At 44.8% G+C, this 16,455-nt stretch overlaps 1 protein-coding gene across 10 annotated transcripts in view; it reads left to right on the forward strand.

Moving 5' to 3' along the window:
- The first annotated feature begins 15,891 nt into the window (after positions 1 to 15,891).
- LOC120897012 (protein bric-a-brac 1-like) overlaps positions 15,892 to 16,455 on the forward strand; it is a 138,612-nt gene continuing 138,048 nt past the window's right edge. For 2 of the 10 annotated variants that reach the window (XM_040301592.1, XM_040301601.1), the window contains exon 1: positions 15,893 to 16,247. The gene's annotated coding sequence lies outside the window, so the exon portion shown is untranslated. Of the gene's footprint in view, positions 16,380 to 16,455 lie in introns of all 10 variants that reach the window. The other 8 variants (XM_040301622.1, XM_040301632.1, XM_040301653.1 and 5 more) reach the window with 6 other exon arrangements.

A 16,455-nucleotide genomic window follows, 5' to 3' on the forward strand; every position in this document is an offset into this window, starting at 1 on the left:
CTTTAAGATCTACAGATTCTATAAATTCATAAGTCATGAAGTTGTATAGAAATAGAAACTCAACCTGACTATAAATGTTGGCTCGTTTCAGAGAGAACTATTTCATCCTTAGCTTACCATCGAACTCTAATTGCCCTCCAGCATGCTGTCCAACTTGCATCCTACATTCGGTTATTGAATTCCGTTGCCATTCGATAGCAAACAAAAAACCTCAACAAAAAAAAAAAACTACAATCCCACTACACGGACTTGACAGGAACGACCATCAAGAAAATCAACTCAACGGGTGGAAAAACTGCACCATTTTCCACTTTCGGTTCTTTCTAGCCTTTCTTTCTGTGCCTGTGATTGTATCACCTTCGCGCTCAGTAGCTTTACCATTTCTCTCGTTTGGACACTTGGTCTGTAACTGGGGAAAAGTGTGTGGAAGAAAGGACATCCCCATGAAGAAGAAGAAGACACAACCCGAAATGCCCAACGGCTAGACCCAAAGTCCTCCAACCCATGCTCCTGTTTTTTTGTTTCAGTAACTTCGATTACTTTTCCTACTCGGGAGTGTCTTCCACCTGTCCTGTGTAGTCGCTGTCGCTGTGGTTGGTCGCGGAGTGCAGAGTGTTTCTACCAAGCGCTACCAAGGAAAGGACACAACAGGGCACACCAGCGCTGTGCAATAATTAGATTTCAGTGGAAAAATTGCAATCTAATATTATTATAGTTGTTGTCGATAGAATATTCAAAATGATTCCGGTGTTCTTTCCGATTGTATCGGTCCGGCGCCAACCGTGGCGCTCCGTGTTGGCACTTCGTGCTTCGTACACAGAAACGCTTATGGTGGTGGTGATATGACAGCATGGACGATTCTGTTGATTTGATTTTGATGCAGTATAGTAGATGTTGCTACGGGGGTTTTTTTCTCGGGTGGTTTGGAGACATTGGTTCGGCACGTCGTTTGATCATCATTGTAAATGGTCGTAGGGCTCGTTGAGGCATTCGTCATTCTTCTTCATTCAGAATTCCTGGACGTATTTGCAAAGTTACCGTGCTGGATGTAGTTTTTCTGCGTGTATTAGACACAAAAAAACCAATGCATATCTTCGATTAAAGTCGATAGATTCTAGTTCTTTAGACTAGATGCTTCTTTAAATCATTCGATTGCTTCTATTATAACACAATTAAAAATTATTCCCAAAGCTCCATTCATTGCTTGCCTTCCCGCAGTCATCTCTTTACAGTTCAATATTAATAGCCAAAAATTCGCATTAAATAAAGTCCTCCTTTGCCGATCCAGCCCCGTCCAGCCAGCAGTCACGTGACGCTGCAGTTTAGACACGCCAAAAAGGGGACCACAAGTCATAACACCTCGACCGAGTCGAGTGTTCCCACACGATCTATCGAACCATCACAACCGAACGACGCCGAACGTGGACGCGTTGCGTGCAGTGCGCGGTTTTGGTACGAGTCATTAGTTGTTAAATCAGGCGAAGAATTTGAAACAGATCACACGGCACCCCCTCGACCGCCAGTATCCCAGCTACAACGTGCGACAACGGAATCGACACCGTCATCCGGCTCTCCCCCTGGTTGGCAGGATGGTAGGAGCCCACAATGACCGTGATATTTTCTTTTACATATAATATGTTGTGCTTTGTTGTTCACAGCTGGTCGGGTCGATTGGACTCCGGTCCGGCGGGGGGATTTTTCTTTTTTTCTTCCAGCATCAATGATTGTTGCTGAGGAGAACCGTCGTTCGTTTCTTTATTTTCCATTATGAGGTGTAAAATTGCACCATTTAATCTTTAATCTTCGCCTCATCGGCCTCAAGCTCCGGCACGAAGGGTACGCTAATCGAAAGAAATGCGATAGAAATCCTCAATAGGTTAGTGTGGCGAGGTAAGAGGAGAGGGCGGGACAAGAATAAAAACAGTAATAGAGGCAATAATATAGTAAAAAAGAAACAGAATCAGTTCAAAACGACACACAAGGGAAGTGGAAAATGGAGAAGATGAAAAGAAAAGAAAAAAAACACAAGATCACCCCCAAACACACGAGCGCAAAGTTATGAAATAAATCCTCAACCGTTGAAGCGTTTGGGCGATTAAGTTGTAAATCGCTTTTGTACGCTACGCTCAACCATCTCGGGACGGTTTTCCCTCTCTCTCTTTCTCTCCTCCTTTTGCCCTAGGACCTAGCCGCTTTCCTTCCCGGACGGAAGCAGCGCGGTAGCAGCGCATAACGCATCGCACCCGTCTGCCGCGTTAACCTGTCTGCGCTCCCCCGTGATCGTACCCTGATCGAAATGAATCGAAATGAAACGATCAACAAACAACAATGGCCCTGCTGAAAATGCGCGCGAGCCACAAACAATCGGATGCAGCAAACGCAAAGAAATGGAAAAAAAACCGACCAGAAGGGCCACATGGCAGTGCTGGAAGAGGGTGGACCGGTGGATGACAGGGCAACATAAATATGATCTCAACACAAAACAACAGCAATCTTAGAGCAACAAAAAATAAAGAAAAGTGGAGCGGGTTATGGCAGATTCTATGCAAACCGTGGTCGCGTAATATTTAAATTTCACTTCCGCCTGCGTCACGTTCCGTTTTTGTTTTAATGCTGTTCTGCTCCATTTCTTTCGCCAGGCAAAGTTCACGCCAACAGACACACACACACACAGCGAGCAGAAAGCATTAATAAACCGACTGCGACGTTCGTTGGTGGATCGTGGCTCGTCAAATGCTGAACTGTAGAGATTAGTTGGCATTTGCTAGCGGTCGGTGGCAGCGAACAGTTTCTCTCCCCACCCGTTTCATGTGACTCTCGTTCCGAGGGCGAACACTGAGCGCTCTCGATTATGTTTGTCCGTCATACGCAGCATACACACGGGAAAATGACTTCTTAAATGGCATCCGGTCGTAAATGTGTATCAAATTTTAAGACAATAATCTACCGGCGTGTACGGATCCGGCGGCAGTACGGATTTTAAATAAGTATTACATACCGGTCCACAGGGCTTGTCGGAGGGCTAGGGAGAAGGTTTGATGGAGTTCAGTTTTTTTCCTTCACCCGATCACACATTCTCTAGGAGCGGGTGGAAAGAGGAAAAAGGAAAGAGGGAAGAGAAAAAGCATGTATCATTACAAACCCACAAAACGGTGATCAGTGCGGTGCAGTGAGCTAGCTCCACTCGGGCCACCGTTTTGGCCAGGATTAGTTTCAGCATGATGTGTCGTTTTTGTTTCATATTTTGTTGTGTGTGTGTGTGTGTGTGTGTGTGTGTGTGTGTGTGTGTGTGTGTGTGTGTGTGTAAATGTGCTTTTTTGTTTTGATTTTCTTTTTTGCTTGATTGTTTGGCATCTCCTTTTTGGTTCGTCGTTGTATGTGTGTGTGTGTGTGTGTGTGTGTGTGTTGCTGTCTTTAGTTTTGTTATTTCTTTTTCGACGAATGACTGACTCCCCCGTGGGGTTTTGATTATTATTATTACTATTACGATTATGCCTTTATAATATTTAATGCGAGTTGTGCCTTTACTGTTAAATCAAAAGAAAGACCTTTGCCTTCAAATAGTAATTAAGAGTCATTATTGGAAATTATTTATATTGAACAAAGTTGACGTAATTTTTGAACATGGTTTATAGTGGTTTAAGTTAATTATACAACTATTTTCAAATCAAACTCTCTTATTTATTAATTTCAGAAGGTTTTATCACATTGTTGGTCTTCTCACCATTAAATTGTAACATTAACATTTTTCAACTTCCCATTCTATTGATCTCTTATTTATCCTCTTACTTTTGTTAAGTAAAAAAACATTCTCTTTCTCTTTATTTAATTGAAGCTTACAAAGTCAAACCATAATGATGGGCTTTTCAGCTAATCATTCCTCTTATAAACGTTTACGCTGAAACAACGAATGCAAATCAAATAAACATCAGGGTTTACGAAGGACGCTTTGTGCTATAATGGTGCAAATGTATCAATTATCAGGTGTTAATGCCACAAAAAGCTGACAATGGGGTGACTTTACACCCAAGAATGTGGCCCGACTGGCTGCTCTGGAATGTTTACCATGGATTCAGGTACATAAATAATAACCGTTTCTTGCACAGTCCGGATGATGACTTCTTTCTTGACTACCTCTTTCATGTGACGAGTTGCAGCGCTTAGCAGACAAGTCCAGAAATCGACATTCCAGTTCACAAAGACATTGTTAAACATTCCAGAGGACCTTATCTTTGTACCTTTTTTGAGGCATGCATCTATCAACAGCATTTTAATGGTGAAACAACGGCATAAAATAGTACAACTAACTACCGACAACATATCAGAACTATTCTCCTAGGTCATATATGCTTCCCCTAAATGCTCAATGTAAGAACAGTTGAAAAAACCTGCAATCCCGCAACCCGCACACAGGACGTTCCCTAAATCTAAATCTCTTTTGTCAGCATTAATTGATACATCATGTACCTGTTGGTCCGTGTGCGACAAAGTGCGGCTAGCTGTGAAACCGCAAAGTACAACAACAAGGTGCTAACAGCAAAACAATAGCAGTCAAATTTGGTCGTCCTCAACAAGTCGTAGCCCCCGCCCTGCCTGACTTGGTCGTGCAGGCTTTGATGAAGAGGCCCATGCCCATGCCAAACTCCAAAACTTGAGCAGCAAAAGGCAACGCTTTACACACTGCGTCCGTACGTACGTCGTCCGATACAATGTACGCTTTGTCGGATCATCAGTCGGTAATGGCAAGTGGGAACCCACAGGAAACCCATTCCGGGGGAGAAGGAACCATCGAGTGCGAACATCAACACCGAGATTCTAAGATAACAACTATCACATTCCTTACATCGTCTTTCGGGATGGGTCGTTTGGGAAGGCTTTCGGATGGTCCACACCATCGGGCTCGGTCGTTGGACATGCTCGGTCTCTTTCTTTCACTCTCGCTCGCTTGCACCAACTTGGGCTTGGGTAATCGGTTTGTATATTTATATGCAAACTCTTCCCATCTTCTCAAACGGCTTTGCAACCGGCTGCTTTGCAACCACAGCTCACAGTGGCTCCACTTTCAGACACAAGGAAGCTCTGACTTTTCCCATGCAGAAACACGGGGAGAGTTGGGGGGGGGAGGAGTTTTGCAAATCTGAAAGGAAAACGTTTTCATTTTCGGACGACACCTACGACCGGCGGTGACGACGACGGCGATGATGATAATGATGATGATGCTGAACTCCGAGCTGCTGTACACACTACGGCTTGGAAGTAGCTCAACTTTTTCACCTTTCACCATCTGGTCTAACCCCCCGGTTTCGGTTTCTGTTATGGTATGGTGCTGCTGCTGCCGCACCTTTGAAGAACGGAAGAACTTTGCACCTTGACCACATGCTCTTCGTCGTCGTCGTCGTTTACCGAGCAAATCGTTTTACCATTCAGCAGCAACTTCATTTGGGTGTTGGGTCAAATGAAGCACGAGAACGGAGCGTATGCATCGGTATGCTAAGAATGGCCCCGGAAACCGCCGGCCGACTGGTGAGATTGACTCCTTCGTTTCCTCTTCAAGGTTGAAGCCTTCCTTCTCCGATCCGAACCATTTAAGAAGCGAAGCATCTTGCCCGCAAGGCTTGCCGGGCATTCCAGGCGTGTGCAGTGTGTCTGGTACAATCGTAGAAAGTGGAAGATTATTTAGAAAGCTATCTTTATCAAGTGTATCATCATCATCATCATCATCATCTGTAGCACTATCAGCAGCAAGGCAACCATCATCAACACCGCTCGGTAATCGTGCAGATTGTCGGTCGGTTGTATGGATTGCAACGAGGTGTTTGCATGTTATGAGCCGGACCCGATCTGCCTTCAGGGCAGACAGTGATGTTTATGACACAAAATGGTTCAATTAAAATGTGTAACCTTGTTTGGGTATTGAGGCAACATTAGCATGCATTAGGCGTGGTTTCTTGTGTCTCTATCAACTGTCTTAATCGTTTGCGTTTCTGGAAATGGTTGCAATACAAGTCGGAATCTTTGTTTTCACCCCACATTAAGCTCTTGTTCGCCTTCACCACAAACCCATTAACCTTAGCGTGGCTTAAAATGAAACTCATTTTTAACCCCCTTTCCCCCTTTCTTATCCCAAAAGCCGTAGTAAGGAGAAATTATTTCTATCTTTAGTTTATATCAATAGAAGAAATATTAAAATCCCGTGGCACACTCCCCGCACTCTACGATGTCGACACCGTCTACCGTTAGCCCTCGAAAGCCCCTGCCCGTAAGTACCGTAGTCACATAAAAATTATCTTTCACAGTGAAATGGTAATGATGATGATGATGATGGTGGTGATGGAAGTGAGCAGTGCGGTGCGGTGCGGTATGTTCTCCTTACACCGAAAGGGGTTTGTTTTATTGATGCGTACGTTTGATACAACGCCGTATTTCATTGCGTTACTTCGTTATGCTCCCATTCGCTAGCTGCAGTTAACGCTTTTTAATAGCCCGTCGTCATGCTGTTTGCTAGGATTTGTTCGTTTATGGGAGTCGTTTGGGGTTTTTTTTTGTTTTTTGTACGAACGCGTACTCTCTGTACGGTTGATTGTAAATGCAGCTCACTCCTAGTTTGTGCAAAGAATAATTCAAATATTATTACATACATGTTTTTGGGGTCGTTTCTCGGGGTTTGTTTAAAATCTATCGAACAGGAAGTTTTACATTCGCGTTGAATGTAGTAGAACTTTTGGTGGCATGATTTTTGGGTATAGAAAAGCCTTTCAATCTGTCTTTTATTCTCAATTTAAACCTTGAAACCTCAGGCTCTATACTTCTTGGAGCTTTTGACTTTATTGATCATCTTCAATCTTCATGTTGAGACTACAAATAGAAACTTCCTGTACGATGTCTTCGCATTGTTATAAGTATCAGTCATGCTTTCCTGCTACAGCTTAATGTAATTAATATTGTCTTTTTTCCTAATGTAAGCCCTGATATATGTGTGAGATCTCGTGATACAGTTCCGTGGGGCGGTTCCGGGGTACAGTCGTCATCTCGAACGACTGAATAGAATGCCCGTCATGGGTTCAAACCTAGAATGGACCGTCCCCCCGTAACCAGAATTGGCCATCCGTCTGCGTGGTAATGAATTAAGTCTCGAAAGCCTGTATTGGCCGGCATGTCCGCGTAGGATCTTACGCCAAATAGAAGAAGAAGAAGATATGTGTGAGATATTGAAGATGCTTTAAAAAAAATCCTATTAAGTAGATTAATCTTCTTTAACAGCTTATTTCTTCGTTTACATAAACTGATCTGCACAAACGAGATATCGCAATGACCCTTATGATCCCAAACCAGATAACTTTACAACTCCAAAATACAATCATCTTCTGATTCCGCTTCAACACCTCCATCCAAACACTTGAAACAATTACAAACCTCTGTAGCAAACTTCTCCCGCAAAAGAAAACACTGTTCCTGCCTAATCGTGGTCAACGATCGGCTGATCGTTGCCGTCCCAACTAACGACTCATCATCCGTAACAAAGCAGCTGCGGATGTGGCTAATTCGTTCGGTTTCTAATCCGTTTTCTACACCACCAAACCTCGCGCTTCCATCGTCCCCCTGTGTGGTTGTAGAAACAATGAACAATCCCCTCCGCCTCCGGGGGCGCGCAGCATTAGAATCAAACATTACGCACATATTATTATTACGTTTCCGTAACGGGCCGACGTAGTTCTGTTGGTGTTTTTTTTTCTTCTGGCCCCCGCGCACCATACTGCAATTGCTCGCGTGAAGTACACGGTGAAAGGAAAATAAATAATTTTCATAAAAAATGAGCTCACCACCAACATCGGTTCGGCTGTTTCCTTTTGCTCGAGTCGCAGGGAAAAGAGGGGGCAATTTCTGTGAGAGTCGAGAGGGGAACCAAAAGGTGCGCACACACACGTTCACAACTAGAAATAAAACAAGAAATTACGATCACAGCACTGCTTTTGCGCAAATCAAGCAGCCGGATTGTTTTCCGGTTGAATGGCGGCTGGCGGTGATTATGTGGCGGAGTGCGCTGCGTTCATGCGGCTGAGGATCGGCCGGTTCGATCGGTATGTTTATGTTTATGTATTAAAACAATTCATCTGCTGGACCATCATTAGCCGGACCGGGTTTTCGTACGATTCCTAATGTCCTGCGCGTTCGTGGCGTTGAGTTGCATTTCTTCGAATCCAAAAAGAATTCTGGTCATACACGGCACAGTCGGCATTCGGTTCGATCGATTGTAATAATACTTTGTATGCTGGGCATTTTTTTTGCTGCTTTTATTGCATTGCCATTCCTGTATTAAGCATAGTATTTTAATAAATTATATTTCCCTCACCGTATACTTAAGACACTTTCAATCGAACGCATTTCATCAACGCCGGAAGCTTCTGGTGCTGTTCGGTGCGCTGGCCATTCTTTCGGGGCAGCAGAACCGGGCTGCCTCAGACCTCCGTCAAGGCACGCAGGTATCATTAAAAATGTTGCAAAAATTGTAGGCCCTTTTCTCGTCCCGCACCGAGCAACACCGCCGATCATTCGCGCTCCAATTTCGATCGCTGCCACTGTGCCGGGGCTTTTGCATTTTATGCCTCCACTTGCAGGAAAAGGGAAGTGATCACGCAGCAGGCAGGCTTCTTTTTCGCTACTCCGGACGCTACTCCGACAGCATTACTAACGGCGGTTTTTGGCGGTAAAATTTGCAGCTCCCCCTGTGCGATTGCGTTGCGTTTTCCGCTTCGAGAGTCGATTGACCAGTACATTGATTGAATGATTACCTTCAACCGGACACTGTGCAGCAGTGAAAATGAACGACCGCTTCGACCGTGTTCCGAAGCTGGCTACCGAATTTGACCGCCCACTCGAACCTTCTTTCCCCCTGGGTTCAAGTTGCGTTCGGTACTTTTTTGCGCGCTACCTGCTTATTTCGGTAGTTCCGTTTTGAAGCGTCCTGCCTGTCCCCCTCTCCCTGTTCCTTTCCCAAGGATCCGAGGGTTGGCTTGTTCCGCAAAGACCTCGAATAAATTATTTCCGCTCCCGGGGTACCTAATTTAGATGAATTAAACGAAGAAATTGTATCGGTTGTTGGGTTTGAAATTTTACCCACTCGTCCCTTTTCGCTCGTGTCATTTGAGAGGGGAAAGAGTGGCGGGAAGGGCCTAATGTGTCCCTCCCGTCTTCTCTCTCTCCCTCCCATTCAATCATTGGAATGTGTGATCATGTAGAAAATCTATGCCTTCAGTGAGGGGCACAGATTCTTAACCCCAACGATGAGAGGCAAAATAATCGGCACCACACATATAAACGCCCCCAGAAAGAGCGGAGGAACAAGAAAGAACGCGCACAAAAACTAATCACCAACCTGCCCGAGAGAGACGAAAGGAGACGACGGCTAATGAACGAGCGCTCGGCAGGGGCATCTACGTCTAAAGGGACAAAGCATGTAAGAGAGAGGTGTACAAGAAAAGACGTAACACAGCACGTAAGACAAAGTACACTTAGTGTCAAAATATTGAATAGTTATTGAAAGCACGGTCGGTTGCTGGTTGCTCCATCAAGCAGTGGTCATAGTCGTGGTTGGCCGATGGCGAGCAAAAGAAATTGCTGGAAAACTAGCAAATCCTCCCAATGGAGGCTCATTAATGTTAATAAAGATTTAGCGAGCGCGGCCAGACAAATCAACGCATTCAACGGGTAGAGAGACGAAGCAAAGGGAAAAGACATGGAAAGTGGCACAATCGGAATGGGAAGGTGGGGGTAGTAGGGGGTAGAGATGAAAGATCAATAAGATCGTAACGCTGGGACAGGAATCGGAAGTGAATCGGAAGTTCACGGTGATTATTTCAATTTTTCGATTTTATTACCCATTTTCCCATGGGACGGAGACTGTGTGTGCTGATTTGGTGCTGGGAGAGCGCGTTTGCTGGTGCGGGCTACCGGTTGAAAGGCAGGCAATGAAGCCGAGGGTCTTTTCATCAACGTGAGAGTTTTGGCTGAATTTTGAGTGTTGTAAAATTTAGGAAAGACAGCAAAACATTTTAGATCAAATTAATTTTATTTTTTTGATTAATTTTCTTACAATTGCGGCATTGAAGCACTTGTATGTAAATCTTTTTAGTTTAAATAGATACAAAGCAAGGAATTTTAACATATCTATAACACTTATAAGCAGTGCTGCAAAATATCACTTTCAATATCATACAAATATTTGACGGAAACAAAATCCGAAACGATTGGTATGACCAATACATGCTCAGTGACATTGTTGCGACTATTGTTTGGACAGTCACTTTATCATGACTTTTTTACTGTGATCAGTTGTACAAAATGTCAATGACATAGTCATGACAAATTCCGGTTAAAACAAAATAAAGTCACATTCAAGTGAATGACCAAGAGTAGGTTGCACAAAATATCACCAGGCATGTGATTGGCCAATCAACTGTATGAGTCTCAACTCTGATCATCTCAGTTGTGTACGTCATTTGATTGGAGCTTCTGATTTGGCAGCACTGTTCACAGCCAGAGAAAAACATGATTATGCTTGCGCAGGCATTGTCAGTCAGAGTATCGAATTTGACTAATGCACTCACATGCCGCATGTTCGGCATGTCATGGAGCACTTTCGTTGTGTATCATCAATGAGCATCCACTGATATGTTTATTGTTTTTGTTGGTGAACATCTCGTGGTAATCATGACAGTTTGCATCACTGGTGAAAGGGCAGAACAATTATCTAATCGATCATTGGATTGCTAGTATAAATGAAAAAATATAAATTATTTGGCTAAGCAAGCCTGTAATGTGAATATAACCGCATGATCATGAACTAACGGATATGCCAGCCATCGAAATTGAAGATAGTTTGCTGGACTTTCTGATGCTGTGCAGCAGCTCAATTTGCAGCAAAATGAAGGAAAACTGATTAATAAATGAATTGATTGATTTTAACATAATTTTACTGGCCGTTCTAGCTAATATTGTCAAAAATGTCATTCAAACCGATTGAGGTAAGGTCTTCAATTGCTATACAACACTCATTTATCTAATTGAACCCAAAGAAGAAAAAACCTAAGAACCATTTCTCATTTGCAGCAACAGCACAATGGGTGGAATGATATACTTAAATGAGCTTCATTTATTTGCACACATAACCCTTATAAGATGTAATAATGTGGTATTCGGTAAGCATAAACTGCGATCATTTGTCCCAAAAGCCACGTAGGGAGTGCTAGAGGGTGAAATTGATTCCTGCTCAAGTAAAGAAATGGAAAATTGAGAAACAATACATTAGAGTGTTAATTTCTAAAATAAAGCTAAATTTTTGTCTTTATGTGCGGCTATTTGTACACTTCCTCGAATTTTTGTTATTCATTCCACTGGGAGCAATTTCATTCCAATTTCATTTTTCAATCAAAAACAGTTCAATTCATTGCGATTTGCATAACTCACCAACGATCAAAGCAGCACCATTCCATTTGCCCTAACGTATGACCCCATTCTCTTCTCTTTTTTTGTTTTCCCGAAAAGCCGCCTAAACGCCGAATCCGCTCAACCCCGAACCCAACCCCCCTCCCCGCCCTGCGAAGAGAGATGATTAATGTTTTCTTTAAAATTTACATCAATATTTTTACGGCTCGACTAGTTCACCTTCAACCGCAAGCTACTCTTTCCTCTTCTCTCCACCCCACTCAGTGTTTCTCGAGCGAAGACCGTTGCCAACATGCCCGGACGGTAGTAGATTCCTGGAAAAGAAAATAAACACACTTTTCTTTCCAAAACCATCCTGGCTGTGTGTATGCATGTGTGTGTATGTGTGTGTTTGGGGTTGCTTCCGTTTGTCGTTTTGTTTTTGTGTTCTTTAGTCGGGAGTACGGGTAGTGTGAAGTCGAGCCGGTGCTGCTAACGATGCACTTCCGGTGAGAAGAGTTCTACATGCAAGGGGGACCACCTCTTTCCCAGCATCGAACCGTGGAAAATGGATTTTTTTAACAATCTGGTTTGATCGAAATGGTTGTTTTTTTTTTGCATATCGATTATGAAGCAAAAAGATGAAAAAAAAAAGTTTCAAATGCCTCATCATCGTACCTCACAAACTGTGCAGTGTCTAGTGCAGATACCAAGCTCAGAAAATTTAAACAAAATTTTGCTTTTGCTACCAACGGTGAGGAGCAAATCGTTTCCATTTCATTAAACAAAAAGATTCAGACACAACATTCCAATCGATCGTTACGCGATCGTTCAACACTTCCCAGCGGGGACACGAAAACCGGCAGGAGCAATATCATGAAGCAATGCCCTTCACACTCCACTCCACCACCAGTGTGTGCGCTCGTTCAAATGATTATTTCAAATGAAAAATCGATTTTTCATCCATTTTCTTACGGCCAGCGAAGTAGAATAATAACATCAAGATCGCTGGCGCGCGTGCACACGGTACAAAACGCAACCGGCAGCCGCGGTGAGCGCGCACACAGAAAAATATCAAAGGCTAATTAATTGTGTTGATATAAACAATAACGGAGCATATTGCCGGCATGCGGTGCACGGCTCGGTTTGGGCCGCGGGAATGGACCCGGCTGGCTACTGCTGCTTTTGCTGTGTACGCGCTGGTTAATATCGTTGGTGCCGGTAGCAACAGGAAGTCGACGGGTCGAAGAGCGAGATCGCGAGCACTGCTGAAAAAGCACGTAGAAGAAGCAATCCCGACCGCGCATTGACGATGACGGTTGGATGTCCATCCGTGGTGATTGTGCTGCTGCTGCTGCTGCTGCTGACGAAACATCAACCAGTACCAACGCACCCAAAAATGACCTCCCCAGGATGTTTCCCGACGCTGGAGGCAGTCTGGACAAAGCGCAGAAGGAACGGGGAGCCGAAAGAAGGAGGAAAGAAAACGAATATTACCAAACGTAATTGCTGCCAACGTGACCGCTCGCGGCCGGTGGTAGTTTTCTGAGGGATAAATATTTGATTATAGACCCCGTTGCTTAAGAAGATGGGTGGTGGGAAGGAACTGCAAACAGTTGGTACTGTGGGTAGTCGCGATCGGTGTTCTGTTCTTTCCCGTTTCTTTCCTTCCTGTAACTGAAAACCGTACCATCTCACCTAAATCTAAATATCCTTTCCCGCCTTTCACGGCTGGGAGTCGGTTTCCATAATTCACCAATCAATTTGCAATTAATAAATCAAACTTTAAAGTGAATATTCAATCGTTCCAGCTACCGAACGGGGGTCCCAGCTAGAAGGCAATGCCACATCGCCGATCGATTTGTTGGAGTGATTTCATCAGTGTGCCGTTTGGGGTCCCTTCGAAGTTCAAACCGCAAATAATTTTATATTGACGCACTGTCAGCTAGTGGTAACGTTTGGGCATGAACGACTTAATAACTGTTTCTTAGGTCCCCTATGCGCCCTTGCAGTCGTAAAAGAGGTGCAGGTGAAAGGAGTCCCACGAGCTGTCACACGGCTCGCGCTGACCGGGTGCATGTCAAAACGATTCACAATATTTTGTAATGACAATGTGACTTTTTAAAAACGTTCAGTTAATTGTTGCTTCCCCGCACAAAAAGCAAGGCCCGAATGGCTCAATGAATCGTCGAATGAGTGCTGATCGCTACTTCCAGAGAGTTGAATCCGGTTCGAAGGACTAAAATTTTCTGACGATACAGCGCTCTTTACGATCTTTTTCTTCAACACCCTTTTTTATGCCTCTTCTTACGTCACTTTCCAGACATCTAAGCTGATAAATGCAATCAATTACACACTAATACTGGTGTTTTTACCCTACCAATATCGAAAACATTGCTTCCCCATCGCTAAAATTAAACTTCCCTGCCAAGCAATTAAATTGCTCAAACAATCATACGCCCGCTGATGGGAATACATAATATATCTCCATCATAAGCTTCGAATGCAAACACGCAATCGCATTCTGAAATGAGGCCGTCGAAGTTGTCGAACTGCAGGTCGGATGCGGCCGTTCAGTTTTATTCTATCCGCGATCATGTATCACTAAACCCCCAGCACAGTAAAAGCCCACCCCTTCGCTAGCCCATCGACAGCCGCGAAGGCGATACGCTTCCGCTGCAACGCACGCAAAACAGTGCGTATCGTTCGTTGCATATGTACTTGCTCGTGCAGCGCCTACTTATGCCCGCTGCCGCCAAGTGCGTGCGTTTCTTTTTCTTGCAATTTCGCACGGGTGTGCGTCACTTTCTTCTTCTTCGCCCACGGGGGCATGATGCTTTCTTTTCTTCCCACCTAGGTCCAACACTAGGTGTGTTCTTTCTGCCGCGTTCGGCTCGGCCTGCACGGCTTTTCGCACAAAGGCACCGCCTTCTCACCGGCGAACCCGAAACCCTGAATGGCGTGTGCGCTGCTGTCCATGCTGTTTTTTTTTGCTTTGTTTCTTTTCTTTCAATTTTTGCCCATTTTTGCACAGCACACGGTTCGGTTCGGTCTTTGTGTGTGGGGGGGGATGGGTGAACGAGAAACCATCGCGCTCGGCTATCTCATTGTGTGTGGCGGGTCTCTCCCCCACCAACGCCATCGCCAATAATGGTGGGGAAAGGAAGCTTTGATCGACACGCACCCGGCATCGAATGGTGCTTTCCGATTGGGGCAACGCTCTGGCGTGCGTATGGTGTGCCTGCTCTATCCACCGGCCACCAGCGGCAAGCGTGCGAACGAGATGGAACGAACGAGTACGCGGGCCATGCTTTTTGCCCTGCGTGAAGGAGGGGAAATAGTATTCCATCATCAGCGTCATCATCATCACCATCACCATTGCACTGCCGTCATCGTCATCGGGAACGTTGTTCGGAACGTGCGCGCGTGAAGAGAGCGAGAATGGGAAAAAGAGAGCGAAATACGGCGGTTTGTTTTGACAGCTTGGCTCTCTCTCGCTCTCACCCTGCCCACGAGGGGTTGGGTGGCTTTGTAGAGTGAGTTTTGTTGTTGGTGTTGTTGTTGCTGCGCCCAACATGCAACCATGTGTTTGATTCAAAACTTCTTTCGCTCTCTCCGCTAGGTACCGCGTGGTGGTGTAGATAAGGTAAATAAGGGGAGAGAGAACGTGCGAGCTATTACACGCACACGCACACAGCGGCGGATTTTCGAGCAGTTTCCACTCACCCCCGGCGAATGATTGATATCTGTTTTTTTTTTTTTTTTTTTGTGGTTAACTGTCATTATTTATTTTATGCAGTTTTGTTGCTTGCTTCTCCTTATGTTTTATGTGGATTGAATGATATAATGTGGTAAGGATGATTGTTCCATAGCTTTACTAATTTTATTTATTTTATTTTATTTCTTTATTCAAAATTGTTTTTTTTTCTTTTAATTTTAAATGTTCAAATTAAAGCATGTAAGAGGAGCGCACGTTACTTTTGAGAAGTAAAACGGTGTTATGAACTTTTATAACATTTTAATTTACATTTTTACAAAACAACACTAAGAAAGCTTTCTTCTAAAGTGAGTTACACAAATTTTTAATAATTCATGTACAGTTGCAACTATATTTAAAAAAAAACATAGTTACACCAACCCATCATCTTCCAGCCGAACATCTTTCCTAATTCAAATGTATCCAATTCTCACTGCCACCCGCTCCCGCGCAACAATCAAACAGAGAAGGGAGAGCGAGCAGCGTGCTCACCAACACGAGCGGGTTTTCGAGCAGTTTCGGTTCCACAACATAGCAAACGTGTACGGCGTGCCGGTTTCTGGTTTGTTTTTGAAGCACAGTCCCCTCCTCCCACCACAGCAGCAACCCGTCATCATCATCGCCATCATCATCGCCATCATTGCCGAGGCCGCGCTGGTACACAGCGGCAGCAGCAGCAAAACACGCACACGGGACTGCACACCAATCGAGAGAGCGGCCGCCGTAGCAGAATCGTTTGAAATGCCGTAGCGTACGGACGGTGCCCACGACACGAGCGACCGAGCGACCGATTTCTGCTGCCCGACAGCGACCAATGTTCCGCGCGCGCAATCGCAACTTCTCCCGCCCTTTACCACGTGTGCGTTTGTGTGTGTATGTGTGTGTGTGCCAGTGTGTGTGTGTGTGCAGTTTCTTAATTGTGCAGCAGGCGTCTCCGCGACAACAACGCTCGGTTTTAGTCTTCTCGTCATCCGCGTCACACACAACTCCCACGGCTGCACGCGGCGCGTAAGTGCAACACGGCAGCTTCCGCGCGCGCCGCAAGCTCCCTATTTGCGTAATCCCGGGTGTAAGTGTGTGAATGTGTGTATGTTTTGTGCTTGTAAGCAGGCGTTGGAGAATTGTTGTGCTACCGGAAGTTGTCACAGTGGTACATGGTGTGTGTGTGTGATGTGCCTGTGAAGAATGTCGTTTGATCGTGGTGGGTTCGGTGGGTGGGTTCTTTTTTCCCTTTTTTCGTGAACGATCTCACAAGTGCCACAGACTCGGTGCAAACG

This window comes from Anopheles arabiensis, chromosome 2 (assembly GCF_016920715.1).
Source record: "Anopheles arabiensis isolate DONGOLA chromosome 2, AaraD3, whole genome shotgun sequence".
NCBI lineage: Eukaryota > Metazoa > Arthropoda > Insecta > Diptera > Culicidae > Anopheles > Anopheles arabiensis.